The sequence below is a fragment of the Copadichromis virginalis genome, linkage group LG16 (assembly GCF_057382275.1).
Source record: "Copadichromis virginalis isolate Kocher_CV1m ecotype Utaka linkage group LG16, C_Virginalis_male_GT1.1, whole genome shotgun sequence".
Taxonomy (NCBI): Eukaryota; Metazoa; Chordata; class Actinopteri; order Cichliformes; family Cichlidae; genus Copadichromis; species Copadichromis virginalis.
Genome location: NC_140633.1, coordinates 31,815,836 through 31,838,401, shown reverse-complemented (window position 1 = coordinate 31,838,401; position 22,566 = coordinate 31,815,836). Strand labels below are relative to the sequence as shown.

Below are 22,566 nucleotides of genomic sequence, written 5' to 3'. Positions count from 1 at the left end.
TGCTGAGACTGCAGCACTTGGTGTGCGATGCTATCAGTGTAAGTGTCCTGAGACTGGAACTTTTTTCCACAGCATGTTTATTACTGTGACATGGAGGAAAATCCCCAAACAGACCACACTACTTCATCCAAATATATGTAATGTAATATAGCGGTGGTAACAAATTTACAACATCAGCACAAACACTCAAAGAGCTTTAATGTATATATGAATGTGTATGCTGACCCTTCCAGCTAAAGGGCAGTGCGTGAGGTGTTCCCAGCTTGTTCTCACTGTCTCTGTGCCAGCCCTAAAGCTATGTAAACAGTCATTACAAAATTACAATCCCTAACCCAAACATTAGGGCTTGGATTTAAACACAGAAATCAGCTGGAACATACTCGAGCAACACTTTGCTTTCTCTTGACGTGACATATCGATGAGTGCCTGAGAGTGGGAATTTTTTCCCCCCCTGTAAACTATAAACTCTGTACCAGATGAGCCTGTTCACAGTAATGTCGCAACACAAAAACAATGACTTTTGTGTCATTCAAAGCCCATGAGAAAACAGCAGGCTTAAAGGCTGGCACTCAGATTTACACAAGGCAACAATAGAGGCATTATGTTTAAAATTGGTCATGGGAGCAGGAAAACACCAGTGTCCATCAACATCAGTAATATTTTCATGTATCAGAGTCTATTCAATTCTGTTCCAATTCTGTTTCCCATCATCACAAAAGACAATAAAGGCCAGCACAAAGCAAAAGCAGATTGTTCTTCCTCATCCACCAAAATAATCAAAGGATGATACAACAAGGAAGCTAAGCGCTTGCCACATTCCTAAAGCCAATTATGGCCTGTGGCCAGGGTTCATTTGTTTACTGTGAACACACATAAATATCTTTAAATTTGTTTGTTTGGGCTTCTATTGTGGGCTTTGATAATTGAGCCTAATCATCAGAAGATTGCACGCTGAGAGCATTTCCTCTGATTTAGGTTTCGATATTAAATTTGCACAGGAACTGCTGAAGACGACAAGTTGAAGCAGCGGAGATGAGGAGCTAAACAAACTTTAAATTAAGAGTTTGGTGGATGTTTCCTGTTTGTAGCCGCTTCTCACACTCATCTCATGCCAAGTTTTCCTACAGCTCTACCCATTAGCTCAACCCTACTGCAACCACTGTTACACGGCTACATTCACACATGGCTCTGCTTAATATTTGCAAAGGTTCAAGTAGAGTGCTGTGATTTACTGTATGCTGATACACACCTGACAAAGGTCAGTTATATAATCTCGAAAGCACTGAAGTCAGGACAGGTTCATGCAAGCATCAAACAGTAAACCCCCAACGCTTTAAAAGATATTTATTGTATGTACTACTTTCTTGCCTCTTTACTCTATCTTTACTCTTCAAAGAATTTAAAGATATGCAAGCACTGAAGAGCGTAACATCAACCAGGTAGCCGGTAACTTGTTGAGGGTGATGATGAGGTACATTTTTAACCCTCACACTCATAAAATTTTCAGCTATTTGGTGTTCCTCAGTGGAGAGCATGTAGAACTTTAATGTCACAATGCTTGTAAAACACTTTAAAGGATCTTCTAGTTTCTGTTTTTTCAATTCCAATTTTACCCTCTCAAGGCAGGCGTTGCTGATTTGCAACAGTTAAAAACTAACAACCTGATTACCCCACATACATATTTTATGAGTTTTTTTTACTCAGAAGTACCACTGCAGGACTTGGTTGTGCATTAGCAACAAAAAGTTTAATTTGAGCCTGAGAGGGTTAAAACATGAAGGGGGAAAAAGAAATATATTAATATATACTTTTCGTAACCACTTATCCGATTCAGAGTCACGGGGTCTGGAGCATATGGCAGCTGTCATAGGGTAAGAGGCCCGGGGAGAGCATATAACCTCCATACAGAAAGGCTCCAGATAGCTGGCAGGTTCAAACCAGGGACCTTCTTGCTGTCAGATGATCAATGGTAAATGGCCTGTATTTATATAGCGCTTTTACTAGTCCCTAAGGACCCCAAAGCGCTTTACATATCCAGTCATCCACCCATTCACACACACATTCACACACACTGGTGATGGCAGCTACATTGTAGCCACAGCCACCCTGGGGCGCACTGACAGAGGCGAGGCTGCCGGACACTGGCGCCACCGGGCTCTCTGACCACCACCAGTAGGCAACAGGTGAAGTGTCTTGCCCAAGGACACAACGACCGCACAACGATCAATGCCAGCCAGTGTACCACGATACAACCCAAAGCTGTATTTTTTACAGTGTTTGACACTTTGTAACTAATAGGATTTGTTTTACAACTCACAAAGTGTCAAACAGGACAAAAACCATAGTCTACTAGCAAACATGTGAGTTTCTCTTTCCCTGCCCCTGAAAACTCCAAATTTAGACTGAGTCATTCTTTAAAGGGGAGTGTTTTGGAGCATTTTTAATCCAATTAAATAACAAATAATACACTGACTGTGATGGACTGGTCACCTGCAAAGGGTTACAGACTAGGCTCCAGCTCTCCGTTCACCCCATGTAACTCCTCCCACTTGATGCCATTTTTTTCTGATTGGCTGCCCCTCATGACCAAGAAAGACTCTGTGAAACTGATGTTCAGAGCAGTCTGAAGCACGAGCTTTCATTGTGTTGTGTCTCTGTCTCCTCATGTGTGTTTTAGGACTAGTTATTGTAATAATTGGCATGACATAAACAGAATAAAACCCAAACATGTGCATCTCCTGTGTCTCAAGGCACAATAAGATTAGCTGCTCAGCATGAAAGGTATAACTGTTTAACCTAAAGTTTTTGCAAACATATAATCTGTATAATAATTTGTTATGAAGACAGTGGGACAATTGTAAACTGAGTAGCCGCAAAAAGAAAGATCCATGTACGATATTCAGCCTGAGGGATTCCCTCGTTTGGCAGGAGCAGCATGCCTGAGAGACTGTGCACAGGGAAACATAAACCACATTGACGAGAACAAAGGTCATGACTCAGAGACTAAGGTGTAAACCCCCCACTCTATTCAGCCATGGTCTTCATCTTGCTTGCTCTTTGGCAGCCACTGATCCTAACCAACTCTCAGCTACAAGGTCGAGAAGCTAGAAACTGCCCCCCGTCCCCCCACTCGCTGTTCCTGCCTGCCTGCGTAACTGAAAACTCTCAGCATAGGCTATGCCCTCCACATGTCACTGCCTGGGCCATGAGTAGTGGTGTAACAATGCCAAATGTATGCCAAATGTTTGTCTTTAATGGCGGGTAATTTATAGACACTGGCAGGAGCAAATTTGGACTTGTGGCCAAAGGTGTTGATTACCCTTTTTATCTGGCCGTTTGTTTGGGAGCGTGATCAAAGCCTCCCGTTAGCGATCATGCGCTTTTCTTCCCCCCACAACTCTGCCCCCCTCTGCTAAAACTCTGGCACACGGCCATGCATCAGCCTACTTTGCTTTGTTTTATTACTTCAAAAGGTTAGCGCCTCACCCCATTCATCACACAACACTGCTCCTGTCGAAGCTGTAACAGAGTCAAATTGTTCAGGCATTTGGGCATCTAACAAAGCATGGTGAGCATCTCAGAATCTGATGTAATTCAAGGAGGGATAATTCAACACTCCCAGAGTCATCTTTGATCTGTGATCTGTGCCATATCTGCACCCACAGTCACCCGTGGCTTGTATTATCATGCTTTGTTACTCTTTTGATATTTCATCTGGCCTAACCCATTTGAGCATATCACCACAAATTAGCACTGAGATGTGGAATACTCCTTGATGATGCCTTTGTTTTTCAGTCCCTCTTTGGAATAACTTTGATATAGATGCATCCTTGTTTATGCTTTTTTTTCTGTTTTGAAGAAAGGACAAAGAATGGAAAACATCCAGAAGAGCTCATGGCAGGGTGGAGAGTTTAGCAGTGTTCCCTCTCCTCCAGGCTTTCTTTCAAGCCGAGCTGTGGCTGCCGGATGGATTTGAGCTTATTTATCTTCCCGTTCAGGCCTGTGTTTGTGCAAAAGTTGGCTGTGGAGGGAAGGCACATGAGACAGAGGAAGCCACTCTGCTGCTTTCAGAGGCACCCTGCCCCTATCTTGAGGCCTAATCCGATGAGCTCACACTCAGCATGTTCCTCTCGTGAGTTCTGCATGACTTACGCTGCCCCCAGAGATAAAGGCTAGATGGGGTGCTGCTGTCCTCATGGGGAGGCCAGTATGTGCGTGTGTGTGCGAATATGTGTGTATGTTGGGGGGTGGTGTTACAAGAAGGTGGGAGGGAGGGAGTGGGTGAAGAGTTAGGTTTAGATTGTGGGGAAAGGGGTAAGGGAGGGGCTGTCTCATCATCACCCAGCACCTCTCCTGCCCTCGGACACTGGCCTCGTTGTAAGATTCATATTAAAAACTCCAGCCCTGTGAAGATGACCCCCTAAGACTAATCCTGTGACCTCCAGCGCATTAGAGTGACCGTTAGTGGACATGGCAAGAACAGTCTGTCATTTTGGAATCCCCTTGGAAGGATGGCAATGTGTGTGCGAGTGGTCAGTACTTGTCAGGCCACAAGTACAAGGTGGGGTGTGGGGTCTGTTGGGGAATTGGGCTATTACAGGGGCCCACAACCAGACTAATGTGATGTGGTTGTTACGCACGCCTCACTGAGCCAGCATGTATGCTTCTTCTTATCATCCTTATTAACCCCTGAGCATCCACCAGGTCACCGGCGACCTGCATAGTGTTAGGGTTAGGTTGGTGTCTGCTGCTTCATTAATAATTATCACCTATTTTTAGACAGCGAAATGGATAGAAAGAGCTGTAAGGCCAAAATGCGTGTAAATTATTTGATTTAAAGGTGATATCATCCAGATTATGAAACAACTGTAACTTTAAGCAGTTTGCCAGGATTGTGGTGGATGTTCAATCCAAAAAAAAACAAACAAAAAAACAGTTTTAACTGCAGCAACTTCCTGGTATGTTAAGCATCGTCTTTGTTTGATCCATGGTCTGGTAATCCATGGCAGTTTGAACCTGTCCAAACCTTGGGTTTCAACAGATTTCTTAAACTGTGTGTTGGATTTAGTTTGCACAGTTTGGAAAATATCCCACGTGTCCTATCTCTGTTGTCCTTTGGCCAGCTTCCACATTTGTGATACATAAAACACTGGGAAATATTTAGTGTCCATTGAATTAAAATGTTGCAACAGTTTATCAAAACTAGCTTTGTTGTTGAAATTCCCCCAAAAGTCTGAACAACAGCCCAGTCATGCAGGGGCGTCATTTGGAAAAACCCTTAGTATCTGTTGTGTTGTTCTTTCATTTCTGCTTGCCTACATGAACCGACATGAGAGAACCCTTTATAGCTTCCGAAGTCTGAAACCACCTGACCATTTGGCTGGTAATATTCAATAGCGGCTCAAAGCACCGACTTGTTGTCTCTGGGACCTGTGGACATCTTCTGAAGCTCTTGGAAGCAACTTTATGTGGTGATAAAAAAAAAAGGGCCCAATAAAGCCTTCTCACCACCGGCAGATCCTCCCAGTCCAGCAGTCCTTGTTAATCACAGTAAACAGTTGGAGATCCTTTCAAAGGGGATTAGATCAGGGTCAGGAGCGTTTGGACCTTAATTACCCTTGACATAATGTTTGACCATTCTGTTACCACTGGGGAGGGCAACACTTATTAAGGAGACATGGGTCTAGGGGTCAACAAGGTTACTCAGGTCAACAACACAGCCCATCCCAACCCCCCAGCCAGCTTCTTCCATGTTACATAGGAGGATCCCTCTGCAACAGTGATGGGTGATGATCCCAGGAAGGAATCTGCTTACTTAAGTTAAACGGTGTTAAACGATGGGGATTGGGCACCAGTGTTGGCTGTTGTCTTCAGCTGGGATGGACCATGTATTGCAGGGCTGAGCCATGACGTGCGGACATATGCTCTGAGAGAGGGCAACTGCAGCCAAAGGGTTAGAGGTCACTGGCTCTAATCCTCAGACTATCAGAGTATATCTGTACTTTAGGATATTGCATCTTTGCTGTAATTGCTTCAGCATCCTGTGTTTTTTCTGTTTGCAATAGGAGTAGCACACCATGTGCTTCTGTTTAGTGTACCTATAGTGTCCAGTGTGTTTGCTCCTGGAGTAATGTGAGAAAGAATGTGTCCAGATTTAGCTCAAACTCTCAGCTCCACTGTTTTCTGTTACTAAAAGAACCTAAACATGAGGTGTCTGAGTCAAGTCTCTACTAGGAATACATATATACTTGTGCCCTGATGCTTTTCTGCTACTCTTGTAGATAACTACTGAAGATTCTCCCAGAATGTATGATGTTAATTCTTTCAGATATCCTTGCAGACTTTCGAAGTCTGTAAAATATAACTATGTCTGGGCGTAATCCACAAACAAGGACACTGAAGACCAGCATGGGAGCTTCTATCGCTTTGTGTGCTGACTACGCAGCATGCACAAGTCAGTAGACACAACCAGAATGTGAAGCAGATAATATATAACGAGGATGCATGGTATGCAGTCAAAAGCATCCAATCTCTGGGTGGCTACAGACTGTATACATTCTGTCAAGGATGTCTACAGAACCGAGAACATTTCCATGTAAACACACAATGCTGTGCTGTGTATCACGGGCATTTTTAGCTTGTTTTTTGAAGAAATATAAACGTCTGTGGGCAGCTGAATTGTAGCAAGAGCGTTTGACCTTGAAATCATACTCTGCTACGATATTTGCACTCCAGTTTTCACCAAAACCAAACCTTAAATAGAAAGAGGATATAAAACCTCCTCTTTGAGACGTCTTGCTGTTTGCCTCCCAGGCTGATGTGTCTTCACTGATTATATGGGGCCCCACAGCATTTGCACAAGTTCAATAATTTACCCAGAGTAAACAGTCTTTTGTCCAGCATCATGCTTCACTGGGAAAGCACAATATCCACCATCAACACATGCACACAACACAAAATCCCCACTACCACAAAATGATGTCTTTCTGTCAACTTCATGCTCTCGTCTGTCAAACTAAAAGTGTATGACAACATGTGTCTGTGAATGTAAAATAAAAACAATCTCCTCTGAGCTGACATGAGGGGGAGCACATAATTAGAGGAGTTACTGTAGCTGTAAGGGGGATTGAGGAAGGATTATGGAAAGGTAGGGAGGGCTGGGAAGGAGGGGGAGGCAGGGAGGGGGTAATCTGTAATTAGTTTGTAATTGCATCTTAGATGGTTTGAATTGCCTTTGTGCCATGATCCATGACTGACAGAGGGCATGAAGAAACTTAGTCACATAGAGTTTTTGCATAAACATGGAAAGAACCCATGACATATGACAGGAGAGCCATTAAGATCCATCACTTTACAGCTGCTTTTAAGCTTCCATAATAATTAACAAGACTGCGTGATGGATTTTGTTCACTCCATTTACTTACTCACCTTTTCATTTTAGAGTAGACACTCTGGAGCGCTGTATGTGTTGTGACAACAAGGTCAAAATCTTTCACGCAATGTCGCAGCCTTCCCTGAATTGTTGGGAACAAGCTAACGCAACCCAAGCCTGATGTTGGAATTATAAAGTTTATTTGTTGTAATATCATGTTCTTTACATAACCTTGACTATACTCTTGTCGAGAAAAACACATTAATTTGTGAATTATTGCATTTCATTGACTGGTTGTCGTAAAGTTGTAACTGGACTCAAACCGCTCGCTGCAGCCTTCAGTTCATACACAAATAAGCTGCCCGTCATCCTTGCTTTATAATGTGTTTTTTAAGATTTAAGGCAGGTTTTGAAAACAATTATAACAGCATAACTTACGATAATTATGTCTGTACTGGAGTAGCAGCGCAAATGTATCTTTTTTTCCAACAAGCTTATTGGTCGTTATGCTGAATGTGACTGTGAGCTACACAGTGTACTGTATATCCAGTCTGGCTCCTGCCTGAGAAGTGCGCAGTCTAAGATTAATATCACCAAATGAATGCTGGAACATACTGCAAACAAGTATGACAGACAGCTGTCTGTGTCCTTAAAAAGGGGAACAGTCGCATGATGCTGGAGTCAACCTCAGACATTTGTCAGGGAATCAAAATGAATAAAGGTTTGTATTAACCGCGCAATCACCAACAGGAAAACACTTGTAACCTTTATGGTGGTGCCACGGGGGATGTTGTTAACATACAAGGCATTCATTGGAGCCTCAAGAGCGTCTGTAGAAAAACATTTTCCCCTAATGAAAATGACAAAAGTGTTAGACGTGTACAGTGAGGTGCTGTTTTAGAAGCTGCTTTATGGCCTCCCTTGAGTTTTACATGAGACATGGTGGCTAGGCTGCACAATGAAATAATGAACAGATACTGGGACTGCATTTAAACTGAAACTTTGCCAAGACAAGAGTGGAGCTTTCACTCCTGTCCTCATAAATCTATCACAGGATCTATTAAATGATCCTAAAACGGGCACAGGCGTTTTGTTTGTTTTTTGCTGTAGGTTACAGTAGTTGATGATGCTCGCAAGTAGCAATTTGAGAGCGGCATAAATTGGGGATTTTATGGACTCAGGTCTGCATGGTTTTATTGCAAGAGTGTAAATAAGCATGGCAATGTTTCCAATGCTACATTCTTCACAGGGTCACAGTGATGAAACACGCCACATCACAAATATTAATCTGTGTATGAATTAAATCCTGATGAGCTTTGGGAGAGCCAGAGGTGCATGGACGAAATCATGTTTTGTCATCAGGTTTTCACCAATAAAATAATAAAAAATAGCATTAAGAAGAATTAACATACTCTCTGCCAGCTCGGCAGTCACTGCAAAAAGATATTTGTTAGGGAGAAAAATCCCGCTTATGGTGAAATTCCACACGTGCTCTAAATCAAACATTTAAAAGGTAATCCACAGATGCAGCAGATACTATACAGGCAGTACTTTGTACTTAACAAAAGCCTGAACATAATGCAACCCTGCAAGATCCTATCACATATTATCCTGCTATTGTACTCTACAGAACCAGTACACAATACCTGACATACTTTCATCTGCTCTTTATTTCTTTCATGTGTGTGCACGCAAGCATGCACGTGTCTTTACGAATTAGAAGATGCACTATATTATACTGAGCATACATATATATAAAAAAAAAAAAACCCAGCACGCCCCTGCGGGCGGTTTTATCCTTCAAGCTCGGGTCCTCTACCAGAGGCCTGGGAGCTTGAGGGTCCTGCGCAGTATCTTAGCTGTTCCCAGGACTGCGCTCTTCTGGACAGAGATCTCCGATGTTGTTCCCGGGATCTGCTGGAGCCACTCGCCTAGCTTGGGAGTCACCACACCTAGTGCTCCGATTACCACGGGGACCACTGTTACCTTCACCCTCCACATCCTCTCGAGCTCTTCTCTGAGCCCTTGGTATTTCTCCAGCTTCTCGTGTTCCTTCTTCCTGATGTTGCTGTCATTTGGAACTGCTACATCGATCACTACGGCTGTCTTCTTCTGTTTGTCTACCACCACTATGTCCGGTTGGTTAGCCACCACCATTTTGTCCGTCTGTATCTGGAAGTCCCACAGGATCTTAGCTCGGTCAGCTCGGTCAACCCCAGCGGAAGGGGCTACATGAATAGGATGAGGGACCTATGGATATATATATGTATATATACATATATATATATATATATATATATATATATATATATATATATATTAGGGGTGCAACGATACACAAAATTCACGGTTCGGTTCGGTTCGATACTTTGGTGTCACGGTTCGATATTTTTTCGATACAAAAAAATGTTCATGCATTTTTAATTTGTCATTTATTAAAATTATAAATATATATTTTAACTCAAAAGTACAGTTTTTAAATTTAACCCTAACCCTTGTGCGTGTTTTTTATTTTGACAGCGAATGCGCACCTGCGGGCCACTTATGTGCAGCCCTAGTTATTTAGCTCATCATATTGCAGCCACAGAAATTCTTTTGTCCATGAAACCATAAAGCTGCACTTTCTTTTTGCCTTATAGTCTGATTTGTCATAACTTCTCCGTTTTGTGGTAAGCTTTTCTTTGGCTGTCACTTCTTCACCCTGACCTGTCTTATTTGGCTCAGCAGAACTGAAATGCTTTTACACACTCACTCACATAAGCTCAGCGATTCTCTGCACGATCAACCTCTCACATGTTTAAGCTTGCTGCGGGAGATTTCACTTGTCATGTTTGCATAGTAAGCTAACGATTAATAAGACGATGTCAGAGGAATTGGTGCACAAATTATCATCACTCACAGATCAGTGCTGTCGCTCTCTATACACAGTTCGCACGATTGCAAAGTGAAAGCAAAAAAACAAGCGCAAATTCAAACGCGACTTCAATATGTCACATATTGACAGTGGCTCACCGATGCCAATGACATAATTACCCAGCTACATTTCCGAAAGAATGCAAAAGCATTGACATATATTTTTCCTACAATAGCCCGACGGGCAGGGAAGAGATAGATTTTGGTAGCCCGACTGAAAAAATCGCTAGCTCCGGGACGTCGGGCTAGCGATATTGCAAGCCCTGTATCTGATTGAGGAATCACTCATCTTTGGAAAAGAGAGTTTATTACAGAGAAATGTCTCTTTCCAAAATAAAAGCTATACTATCCGCTTCTTCTGGGCTATATTCTCAGCAGCATAAGGAGAATCATGTGCTAACAGCTGTCTAAATGACTCGGCTAAAGTTAGTAGCATGCTTGCTTTTTTTTGTCTGCTTCCACTTGTCTTTGCACTACAATGATGTCGGTGTAAATGTGCAGTCATATTCGTTGTGTTCCCGCTAGTGCTTTCAGGTTAATCTCGTTGAAATGACCTTAACGCCACAACACTGCAAATCTCCGTTAACGAGCTACCGCCGATCGCCCCGTGCATGGGGCTAGACGGCCAACACGTTAACGAGCTAACTGCGCTAACACACTAGTTCACACCAATGTAATTGAGCATTGCATGGCACATTCAACATACTGTTTTACTTTAGTCCATGACTCGCTTACCTTCAGGGTCATACGTCACATGAAAACCAAAATAATTCCAAACGCCAGATCTGAATGACGTTCAATTTGCCTGTTGCAAGGAGAGCTTAACTTCTGTCTCGCTAGCTTGCCCTGCGCTCTTCCTTCTGACTATGCTGTCTGTGTTGAGCGCTCAGTGGATCTGCGCTCGACAGTGCAGCCTAGGCGGAGTAGTCGAACACAGATTCACTGAGCGCTCAACACAGACAGCATCGTCAGAAGGAAAATTGATCAAATAAATTACAAATGTTGTATTGTTCGATACATATGCGTACCGAACCGAAAGCACTGTATTGAACGGTTCAATATCGATACGAATATCGTTGCACCCCTAATATATATATATGTTCAGTATGATGTCCTATAGACAATATTATGCTGAAATCAATACTTTTTGACTTTACACACAAGATTTGGCAGGTAGTATTTTCCATAGAGACTTGGTTTTGCTAATTGTGAGTCAGCTCCACAAATCTGCCAGTGGTTAGCTTGGAATGTTAGCTGATAAAGGGACAACTACAATTCAAAAGAAAGACTCAGCATTGGATTTATTCCCAAAAACCACATGACCTCCATGAATCAAGTGCACAAATGAACCTCTATATGCAGGATTATATGGAGGCTATTATACAGAACCAGTGAGGGCTCATAACTACCCATAGATCAGTCTAATGCTTTACTTTAGTTTCTACATTCTGATCCAAGCAATGAGCGGAAATATCATTCCAGATTCTCACTCATTTGTTAGTAACTAAGCAGTTTTTCATATCCCTAATAGTAAAATGTGAAACAGACTTGTATTGCCATCACAGTGTGAAGGCGCTGAAGCAAGAAGCAGCCTGTATCACACTTTATCAGCAGCCAAACTGAATTCGAACAACTTCATGCAGTCATTCTCTTATTTACTTCACTGCAACTCCAATCAGTAAATAAATCCTATCAATAGATAAAGACATACTCAATCTCCACTCGATATGCAGCTGCAATAACGATCAAAAACATCCATCACGTGCACTCAAGACATCTCTGTTATCTCCACACAGTGACTTAGACACTCGACCGGTGCAACAATTTGCCAGAGCCTTATTTATCCCAGCTGCATTCCTAATACTATAGATTTCTAAACAGTTTTTAAAAAGAATATCTGAAATCTATTTACTGAGGTTCTGCTTCCACCTTGTTTCAGGCGCTTAGGGGCTTCCTGCGTGTTGTTGCACGTACATTATATAACTATTTCACAGCTCACTTTAAATGTCAGTAAATAACATGCAGCTCTGTGCTGATCCCAAAGCTTCCAACGATACCAAATATGTCAGGCAGAATAATGATGATTTCGATGCAAAAAAAAAAAATGTTTTGAGTGTGAATGCCAAAAACGTCTTGTACATTCCTGACAGTAAAAGTGTGCTCTGAAGTACAACAAGATAAATCACTCAAAGTGGAAAAGGCGGCACTCCATGAAGGCATGTTTGTGAGTATTTAATTATAATTCCAGGGCTGGATCGAGCTCCTACAGCCACACAGTAAAGAATATGATGATTTTAATGAGCCTGAAGCAAGTTACAGGGAATTAAATTTTGAAATAGTAGAAAGGGAGCCTTTTTTTGGGGGGGGGGGGGGGGGGTGTATGCAGAAAGAACATCAACTCCAGCCTATTTCAACACAGCTATTAGAGTCAATTTAATACTTAAGACTTATATAAGGAAAATGAACATGTGTTAGAAGGCATGAGACAAGTACAGCTGAAACAACCAGTGCCACCTTAAAGTGATTTTTCATATTTGTTTAATTTACAAAAAATCTACATCATAATGATTTTTAAACAAATGTAATGAGCAATTATACATAGACAGCATTTTAACAGAGCATTTTATGGTGTGGCATGTATACTTTCACATAATAGATCTTCCTATTTCTATTACTTTGGACTTGAATTAAAAAGAAACTAAGTAACTTCAGTAAAGAAAGACACGTTGTAGTAAAAGTCAGTAGGTGTACTTACTAACTGACAACTTGTGTAATGTGAAACTGTTATGAATGGTGGGAGGAGCCAGAGATGCTGATCATACCAGCACCACAAACTGTATAAAAGATGGGAGCAGCTTGCTGATTTAAAAAGAGAAGCCAAACCAGAATACCTCCATTCTCTCTAAAGGTCAGCAGGGGGCGGCTCCTATGACTACAAAAAAAAAAACACTTCCTGTTGTATAGACATCTATTTGAAATTGGCTCTCAGCTCCCTTGCTTTGTGACCTCAGTAAGCACTGTTGACTTCACTGGCTCATTCACCACTTTCAGTTCATAATAAAAACTTGACATGCTAATCGTTAGGCTCAGAAGGAGAATCATCTAGGGCTTGTGGTTTGCTCAGTTTCACAGTTTGACAGTAACCACTGACACGTCACATCCAGCTTAAAAAACACCAAGAAGGTGACAGTGAAAATGCTCAGCTCAAGGCTTCATAACCAATGGGTGACCTCACTGTGGCTACGTCCATGTTATTTATGGTCAACACTAGAGAGTGAGCCATTAATGAAGCTGTAAAGAGGTGAGCATGCAGAGCAAAAATATAACTTGCAGGGAAAAAATACTAAAACATTTTAAACATTATTTTTCTAGCAAAATGTTTCTATCAAAATTTTACTGAAGCAATAAGAAAGAACAAAGTGTTGATCACAGATTACATACAATTTTTTTATATAGAGACAATTCACAACGTCTTCAGACACTTTATCAAACCTATGAGAAGCATTTGCAGTGGTGTGGAAAAAAAACTCCCTTTTAACAAGAAGAAATCTCCAAAAGAAGCAGGCACAAGGAGGGGCAGCAGTCTGCTGTGGTTGAATGTGCGGTGAGGTAAAAGAGAAGAGAAAAAAGGAGAGTATAGGGAGACTAAAACAAAAGAACTATAACAGAGAGAAGACAAAATTTAATGGCATGTAAAAGTGGCAGATTAACAGATTAGCAGATTAGAGAATAAGAAGAAGGGGTGAAGGAGAAGTGTTCAGTGCTTCATGCGATTAATCTACATGCTCAGCAATCACCCAAATGAAAATAACAGGGAGGACAGGACTCCCGGAGTCATTCCCCATGTTGGAGCAGAGCTAGTGGATATGTGATAGAAACTTCAACACGCTGTGGACATCCAGAGGGACAATGTGAGGGTCTGAAAGACAGAGAGAAAAATTCATGTTGATATTTAAAGAACCAGGTCCAAGAACAGGGTCAAAGATCAGTGGACAATCACAGCAATGCTGAAATTGTGAATGAAATGATTTTGACAGCGTGTGAAAGGGAAAGTGATGATGCACTGAAAACAGCTGGATAAGGGCAGAATCTTCCTGCCTGAACGTCTGCTTTGTGGTAGAGGTCAGACACAGGCCAGAGAGCATGCACAACCGGACTGATATACTCAACATGTCACATCAGGCACAGGTGAGCCCCGAGACAAAAGGACAGGGAGGAATTCTGAATTGGAAAGTGAGCAGGAAAGAGAGGGAGATTGAGAGAAAGCCCTATTTTTCTTTCCATGGTTTCCATAAAGGCAAGCTCTCTGATTGCCTGTGTCAAAGTGACAGAGTCTTTTATGAGCACTTGGCGGGTCCCCGCCCTGGTTTGTATTGCTGGGCAGTGATAGCAGCGGCCATTGTTGGACTAAGGAGAGAGGAGCGGCCCCGTGCTATTGAGAGGGGAGGAGCCCAGCCCCACTTGCCCGTCCGAGGCAGTGTGTTGGTTGAATAGGCAGCTAAGGTGTCCATGCCCCCCAGTGCCCTTCAGTGTGGGAAAGCCAGTGCAGAAAGCACCTGCAGCACCTTGACAGCAGCTGACACAGGATTGCGTGCTAGTTCTGGACGCACAGGCCACGTGACCTGACACTCCATGCTGACGGGTACACTAGGAGTGTCACACTCCCATGCCGTGTTAACATCTCTGGTCAGAGATCAAACGGATCAAGTTCACACACACCATAACATAGGATACACACTGCATTGTGCATGCTCATAGAGATATAGTATAGAATACACCAGCAGTGTAACCAGACACTCTTTGTGGTACAGTAGATATACAATTGCTCTTATACAATTATTGCAGTGCACATGTATACAAGTTATCCAGGAACAAATTACAGCACATAATGCGGCACGCTTCAAAGCCACTCAGAAAAATGTGCTTGAAATGGTGCTAAAAAGGCTTTTGTTTTTAAAAAATGAATAGCCGAATAATCAGCCGATCTGATGCTTTTAGATGTTCCCAGGTATAAATTAAAGACAAAGGGAGAGAGGGCGTTTGCTGTGGCTGCACCCTGACTGTGGAACAGTTTACCTCCTCACGTCAGATTCTCCAAAAGCCTAGAAACTTTTAAAACTGCTCTTAAAACTCACCTCTTTTCATTGGCTTTTAGAAAGGTTTAATTTATTTGTTTATTTATTTTTTATTTGATCAGCGAGGTGTTTTTATGAAATTGTGTTCTATTGTATTTTTATCTGTATTTACTGTACAGCACTTTGGTCAGCCTTGGTTGTTTTTAAATGTGCTCTATAAATAAACTTGACTTGACTTGACTTGACTTGACTAGAAGAGACACATGCAAGGAGAACATTCACAACCATGACACTAAAGTTGGAGGAAGCCATGAACACTCCTAACGACAGAGTTCCTGGAGTTGATTGGGTGATTTTATTGAAAGTAAATTGGGTGATTTACTGTAACCATAGCCTGCTCAGAGGAGGATTTCTACCAATTAACTCATTAAATAGGGAGCAGTGAATGAGTATAGCTAGAGTGAAAATATCCTACATACCTAACATTTCTAAACTATCTGACAATATGAGAGTCAACGCAGGCAGTAAAATAAAAGTGACTCAAGGAACTTTAGTCACTGTCCGTGGAACATCAGCTGGATTGGACTGCTTTGGGAAAGTAACACAAGAGATGATGTCGTTTTCCAAATGTAGTCATTTCTGTCGAATGTACGGCCTCCATCTAGGCTCAGAATCACCAACAATATTTTATACTGATTTCAGTCAGAGCGTCAGTCATTCTCAGTCATGTGTTCCCTGTAAGGTTTCTGTACTGCAGACTTGACATTCTTCACATTCCTCCCTACGATGCACAAATGGGACCTCACAGAAAGGCAGAAAGACCGTAAACCAAGACGACATTCCTTTCAGCTGCACTCGATACTGTAGGTAAGCACTGCAGGAGAAAAGATGGCCATCTTGAAGGCAGTGTTGCATAATCTTTTAAAGAAAAAAAATGTCAGTATTACAGTTCACAGGTGTGCAAAGCACGAGAGAAAAAAAATAAGAGAAGGTACAAGCAACTTTTCTTATTTTGAAAATATACTAGGTAAAGTTAATCTGTACTAATTTGGCCGTGCATATTTGGATATTTTAGAAACAAGGAGTTCACAATAAGGAGATGATGACACACGTAATGAAAAAAAACAACTAAATAATTAATTAGTAGATCACCTTCAATCACTTATTTTAACTCATTCAGATCTGGAATACTCTTTTTTCTCAACACTTTGAGAAGGAAGAAAAAGGAAGAAAAACATCTGACAATAAATCTGTGCTGCTAAAATAAATGCATGACTTAATTTAAAATGTAACATCTTCACATTTTCCTATATGTGCTTATTTAGCACAAAACTCAACACTAATCCTACCTCTAACCTTGAGAAAGTTGTGGGTTTGAGTTTAAGGTCATATTTAAAGAGAAATCAGCCTCTCCCCCCAGGTGTCCTTTGGCACATCTGTTTAGTTAGTTAGCCATCTTTCAGTGACAACCTTTTTCTACTTGTTCTACTTTTCTATTCATCCAAAAAAAAGGCCTTGTATTGGTATGCTTGTGTTGAGGACCATAGGCAGAGCCTGATGAAGCTCTCTCCAGTAATGTTGCCTTCATGCCCAGACCACTCTTGAAAAGCAGGGTTTGTTTTTTTTATTTCAGTGAGACTTTTAGCTGGAGAAATAAAGGATCCATTATATATTATTTATTCTGAAAGTGTTCACATACCCAGAGAGTAAGATGGCAGATTGAGAGCTATGCTCCTCCAGCATAAAGGTTTACCATTATCATGGCATGCTTTCATGTGAGGGGTAATAGAGAACTGAGCAATGTTTTCCCACAAAAACATTGTCCATGCTTTTGTGCTTCTCCACTGAACTGGATAACTGGTATCTGCCATCTCTCCCATCTTTTCTTTATTTGTTGTGTAGTGTTTAGACTATGGATGCCGCTCCTCTTTACCATGCGTCTCAGATGGGTCTTTGAAAAGTTCCTTATCGATGTATTATTGTAGGGTCTTTACCTTTTAAAATACAGTAACGCACCTTGAGGTGACTGTTGTTGGGATTGTATGATGTAATTAAAACAAAATTCAATTTCATTGGTTCACTGACTTCTCTGATTTCTCTCCTTTTCCCTGTAGTAACTTTACATTTTGATAAGTTTTTTTTAGAGAATTTGTCTTATTTCCTGTATGATATTTAACCATTAATCGCTGTTAGAGGGAAACCCCTGCAAATGTTGGCAAAATGGACAAAAAAAAAATCAGCTGACATTTCTGAAATTTCTCTTTTATGTAGGATTAATATTATCAGTCATTCTTTCTTAGAGATGACTCCTGATTGGTCGCCGCTGTTTCCTGGGACAACAAGCGGCAAAGCCATTTGACACATGACAAGCAGCTTGAACTAACTTGTTTTCTGATGGGAGGGGGGACTCAACTGGGTTCACGGCAGTGTGGCTGTTGTTCCAGCACAGAAGGATTACAATTAACCAGCCACTCCTGTTGGGCTTAATGACCGAGCACGGCAAAAGCCAGCAGCAGGGACACTTCCTGAACAGCGCCGGGTTAGCCCTAATTGGTTCTGGCACAGCAATCCTCACTGCTTATCTCATAGCCAGCTGAGAAAAATCAGCAGTGAAGTGTGAATCAAAACATGTTGATTGCAGGAAATTCAGCAGCATACCTGATGAAAAGGCTTCTTTTTATGGCATCATGAATAGTCACACTTCCTCAGTTTTGTTTTTTCAGACTGCTGCATTCCGATTGTGTGTTTATGTATAATTATTATTTACATGAAGTATGGAGAACTTATTTTAGATATGTACTGTAGAGGGCTTTAGAAACAAATAAAGCCATAAATTGCATATGACAGGGACTCCCGGAGTCATTATTTTAATATAATAGGGACCCTGTCAACACATGTCCAAGCTCAGAGTCAAATGGGGCTGGGGGGCTTTGGGTGGGAGGTCCAGGGGATTTGGGTAAACCATCTGTTGACCAAAGCTTTTGGGAAAGAGCACTAATATGGATTTAGGATATTATTCTCTCTGCAGGTGGGATGGTTAAAAACCCCTGTGGATTTCTCTGTGAGGAGGGGGGGAGCCTTAAGAATAAAAAAAAGATTTCAAAAGAAGGACAAGGCAGCATAAGACCAGACAAAGGCACTGCATTACTGAGGTTTTCCTTAAACCCTACAACATGCTGGAAGCGGAGTCAAGTAAGAGCTGGATCAAATGGGATGGAACAAAAAAAATGGAAGAACAATAAAATACTTCACTGCAAATATTTGATTATTTTTGAGGTGAAGTTTCTTTCCTACTTTCAAATCCTGGCCAGAATAGCAGCAGCAACATTTGGAGCATCTGGGTGGATACCCATATAAGCCAAGACCTTGGACTTTGGTAAACCCAGAGACCCTAGTGTTGGGTCAGGATCTCTTTGGTTCACTTGCCGCCTGGGGTTATTCCAAACGCATCCGTCTTTACTGGGCTTAACTGTGATTTGCCCCCTTTTGCTTACTTGTTTGTTTATCAGGATTGAACTCCAGAGCTTTAAGCTGCCAGGTGCTTTCACTCTATCTCCGGCAGGAAAGATGCACAGCTGCTCGCATCTGCATCGAGATAGCAGCAACAGGACTGTACTTCCTGTGGCCACAAATAGGCCGGATGGCTGTTACAAGTTTAAATATAATCATAATCTCCTTAAACTCCCAGACTCCCAGTAAACTGGCTTCCATGTGACTCTAAATATTACTTCTTTCTGCAACCTGCAGCTTCTAGCCTATGTCAAAACAAATCATTAATGGTATTTGCTACAAATGCTTAACTGAAGACTTAACAAACTGTAAGCCTTGAGGGAAAAAAAGGATTTTCGAGTCACGTAACGCCCAGTGACAAAACATGACTTATAGAGCAAGGTTGAATTCAAGATGAAAATGTGAAATATCTTCAAGATTGTGCCATATGGTCTGTTTTTTTCCTGACACTAATATTAGACACTGAGCTGAACAAGATTGCCAAGCTATAGCATGTACCATCATGCTAGCTCAACATTAAAGCAAAACACTTCTAAGAATTCAAATCACCAAAGAAAAAAAAAGGTGGTGATAATGTGAAGCTCTTTCCCAGCTCTCAGTCAGTAAATTACAGCTTCACTCTAATCCAGCTCTGATCCCATCTCTCCCTCCCTGGCATCCTCCCTCCCACCACTCCATTCCCCAATCTGAGATACTGAGTGAATTGATTCCGGGAAAATGTCTATTTCAGGAACAGATTGTGGCATTGTTGTTGACACAGTGTGTTAATGTAGAAGTAGACATAGCTAACACACTGGGGTACTTTAATGATTAATGAGACAGAAACACATCTGTCATGTTGGCTTTCCTCTTCTGACCTAATCATATTTAAGGCATTTTAAAGCAGATCTTTAAAACATTGGTCATCAGAAAAACTCGGGAAAGCTTGGTTGGATTAGAGATGAACTTTGTACAGACATTTATCAAGTAATTGATGGATTCCTGTGGAAATTTAAAGCAGATTAATTTACTGTTTTGCATTTTGTAGCCTTAACTTGACCATTACTATGACCATGTCTTGCCTTAGCACACCACACTCTGCTATATGTGGTGTGCTACACTTAAGCAAAGCTAGCCGGGTAATGCTAGCTAGCTTAGTTTTCAAGCTACATCAGTAGACTGTATGGGTGTTTCGCAAAGACACAAATATCTGCTAATTTGTGCTTAGTAACATCCAAATAAAATCCTAGTATTTCACTCACCAAAACTGGAGCTCAGACTTCTTGACTGGTTTTTGAGTACAATTAACTCCATAGCTAGTCCAGAGGTCCAGTTCAGGAACTCTAGCTGAAGTGAAGCTGACAGGTAGCAGCTACAAATGTAATCATCTACCTGACAGTCAAAGAGGCCACACCCCCAAAAATATTAATCTTAGACTTTAATAAAATATTTCCCCAAAATACATTTACAAGAAAACTACTCTGTATAGGGAATTAAGTGCAGAGACCAAAACTTATTTATTATTGAATGCTCAGATGAGACATTTTAAATATGGAGGTCTATGGATTAACATCCAGTGGTTATTTGAGTGTGTCAGCATTGGGCAAACTGAAATTTTGACCTTAAAAAGTACATTCATCATGATCTGTGTTCCAATTTCCAAATAGACAGTCTAAAAGCTAATATTTTACTCAAATCTGTCAATCACCTCACACTGGTACCAGAGTAATATGTACATCAAATGCCAGTCAGTCCAGTAGATTTTGGGGTATTTTACAGGATAAATACAAACAGTAATACAAGATTACCAAAGTATTTAAAGGTTTCATGTCAATCAATTTAACTACTGTAATTATTATAGTTTAGATCACAGTGGTGGACATGTCTTAAAAACACATCCTTGAAGTGACATCTTTCATGTAGGTAAAAATACTAAAATTCTAAAGTCAAAACAGCGAACATTAGAGGGGTCTGTCAAAAATGGAGAAAGAAAGCTCTTAGATGGATTAATTGCTCCATCATTAAGCCATTAAACACCCATCTCGGTCAAGTTATGTGTGGGGGGCCTTGGAATTAATTCATGGTCAATAAAGATGACTTAAAGCCTGATTAGTGGACTTTACCCCTGCTAGATACAGGATCTGACTGAGGTGAACCCATAAGGATACGTGAATCCAGCCACTTAGGGGTCTCTGCGGTTTAGGGTTGATTAGTTTTGCGGATGTCCTTCCTGATGCTTTGGGGATATCCTGCTGCTTTCTGGTAAACATTTCTGGTTATACAGTGCAAGAACAAAAACGTTTCCCAGCAAGCAGTTTGATCAAAACTGTATATGATCTTATAACCCAGATTTCAAAAGATTTTGCAGCTCAACATAAGACATAAAACTCTCTAAAAATGATTTTATTGACAACATTTTGAACTGCACAGTAGACTCATTTGGCTCTCTGGAAAGTGGCCAGACAGAATATTTTGAAAGCTCCACATTACCCATTAGAAAAGGAAGAGCACGTCAAAGTAGAATGTGAGCTTGATTAACCACAAGTGATGTGCTGATCAGGGACACATGAGACACTGTGTCAAGGAAACAAGACAAGGAAATACAATCTCTTAAACTGTAATTCAGAATAATAGGCTAACTTCCTCTTGGAATGGTTCTGTTTGATAGTTTAATTGTTTGCAGACATGGGAGTGAGCTAAGTGGAATCTGGCAAGATTTTTCTCTCCGGGATTAATAAAAAGCATGTTTGGAGGAAGCCCAAGAAGGTCTTACAATCTAAAACCAGTCATTACAGCAGAAAAACGATTGGCATCCCATTGAACTAAGGAATACACACATTAAATTCTTCCAACTTAGATCAAAAATACCTATCAATACTTCAGGTGAGTATATATGCATTGTGTATATGTGCAATTCTTACAGTTTTTTTTTATATTTTAATGTCAGTGTTAGTTTTTAATCCCCTTGTTTAAAGCCATTTTAATCTCTACCTACCAACCTTCATTTAAAATAGCCTTTCAGTAACAACATTAACATCAGAGGTATGCTTGCTTTTAATTCTGTGTTTGAGATAGCTGCCTCTCTTATCCCGTATCCTTTTAAAGTGTTAGCTACCCGTTGATCCATTTTCTTACACTTGTCCAATTCATGGTTGCCTACGGCCTGGTGCCTATCCCACCTGCTAAAGGGTGAGATAAATCATGGACAGATCCCCACTCTATCTGAGGATTAGCACATAAAGACAGACCACCCTTTACACTCAACACATGCAAATCCAGGCAATGCCAACCTCCACAACACTACTGTTCCCAGAGTCAATCTGTGACTTTATAAATTAATGCAATGTGATGGAGTCCATAGGCACAATACCAGACAGGATAGCAAAAAGTTTGCCAAGTTATAAATATAGTTCTAAAAAAATATCTGGCAAGAGCTCAGTACTATTTTAGGAATTGACACAAAAACCTCCAAAATTACATGGAAGCAAATCCTAAAAGATTAGGTCCATGCACAACACTACAGGATGGAAAAAGGAGTGGGAATAGTGTCTGAATTATGTGCAGTGTTCAGTCATCAGACTCCTGTGGTAGCTGGTGATTCAGAACTATGAATTAAAATTGAGCACATATGGGTCTGATATCTCAGATTAGGTCCAAACGTGGTGCCTAACTCAGAAACGTCTCTACTGGAATACAAAAACACAAGTGGTATGGAGG

General features: G+C 41.1%; 1 long non-coding RNA gene across 1 annotated transcript in view; it reads right to left on the bottom strand.

The window, feature by feature from the left end:
• Nucleotides 1-12,877: 12,877 nt before the first annotated feature.
• LOC146691130 (uncharacterized) overlaps nt 12,878-22,566 on the bottom strand; it is a 44,971-nt gene continuing 35,282 nt past the window's right edge. Inside the window, exon 3 of the long non-coding RNA XR_014915766.1 lies at nt 12,878-14,204. This is a non-coding gene — a long non-coding RNA (uncharacterized LOC146691130). The remainder of the gene's footprint in view (nt 14,205-22,566) is intronic.